The sequence below is a fragment of the Chiloscyllium punctatum genome, chromosome 48 (assembly GCF_047496795.1).
Source record: "Chiloscyllium punctatum isolate Juve2018m chromosome 48, sChiPun1.3, whole genome shotgun sequence".
NCBI classification, from domain to species: domain Eukaryota; kingdom Metazoa; phylum Chordata; class Chondrichthyes; order Orectolobiformes; family Hemiscylliidae; genus Chiloscyllium; species Chiloscyllium punctatum.
The window spans coordinates 17,920,592-17,921,670 of record NC_092786.1 but is presented as its reverse complement, the minus strand read 5'-3'; the positions used below and the strand labels follow the sequence as shown (position 1 = coordinate 17,921,670).

General features: G+C 41.5%; 1 pseudogene; it reads left to right on the top strand.

Annotated features, from left to right (window-relative positions):
* On the top strand, nt 1-122 carry LOC140469187 (U6atac minor spliceosomal RNA; annotated as a pseudogene).
* The last annotated feature ends 957 nt before the right edge of the window (nt 123-1,079 follow it).

Sequence of the window (1,079 nt, the reverse complement as noted above, 5' to 3'; positions counted from 1 at the left end):
AAGTTGTGTGAGAGAAGATTAATACTCCTGTTGATAAGGATGGGAAGGATCTTATTCGTCTTAAACCACACAAGTGGTTAAGGCACTGATGTTTGCTTAGTGGCATCTAACGATGTTTTAAAAAGAGACAATGTTCCCTCTAATGCCACTTCGTTGTGGGCAACCAATTTGTTGTGCTGCATGATTCCTTTAAATTTGCTAGAGGGCTGCAAATGTATAAATCTTAAAAGGACCACATTTTGTGAGTAGCTTGTTGATTCCACGGAAGGTATGTTCTCTTGGCACTCAAGCACCTTTGGGTTGGGCAATAAATGCTGACCTCGCTATAAACTCTATATACTCTTGTGAACAAAAATAAATTTTTTTGAAAAGAGCTGAGTATTCAGAAAAACATAAATATTCCAGGCTCCCAGCAAAAAAAAAGGTATGTACCATTCTAAATCACTTCTGGAATATACCTTTGTTTGAATTCTTTGCTTAAAATGTCACATTAATTGCAAAAACTTTATTTGAATGTCATTTCATTTAGTTGTGCATTCAGTCTTTTTTTTATGTTTTAACAATATTGAATATTCAGTCTGGACCTAGTATATGCAAGATTTATGTGCTGTTTTACCAAAATATCCCCGAGCTACTGCATTCCAGATTCATTCACGTCCAGGCCAAGATTTCTGCTAAGTGTGGATGTGGGTGTCTTCAGGAGTGAGTAACACCTTTACCCAAACCCCAATCAGCAAGAGAGCTGACAGGTGGGCTTCTCGGCCTGTCACATGCGTTGATCTGAAGTCCAGCCCAGTCAGTGGCTGCCAGCCAATCAGAGGCAGGAAGTCTCTGGGAATTGAAGTGCTGAGCAGTTATAAAGTATACAAGAAAGAAGGTGGTTGTTTTGTTGGGGGAGATGTTGTTCATTTCAGGTGGAGTTTATGGGGGCTGGAGGCAAGGGTGGGTTGCTGGCCTTCAGTTACCACTCACCTGCTCTCATTCATGCTCCCAATTGCCTCTGGGTTAGGGCAAATGGCGGCATTATCGCCAAGTGGGCAGACAGGCCTCTCTGATTTTCCTGTAGGTAAGGTAACCAC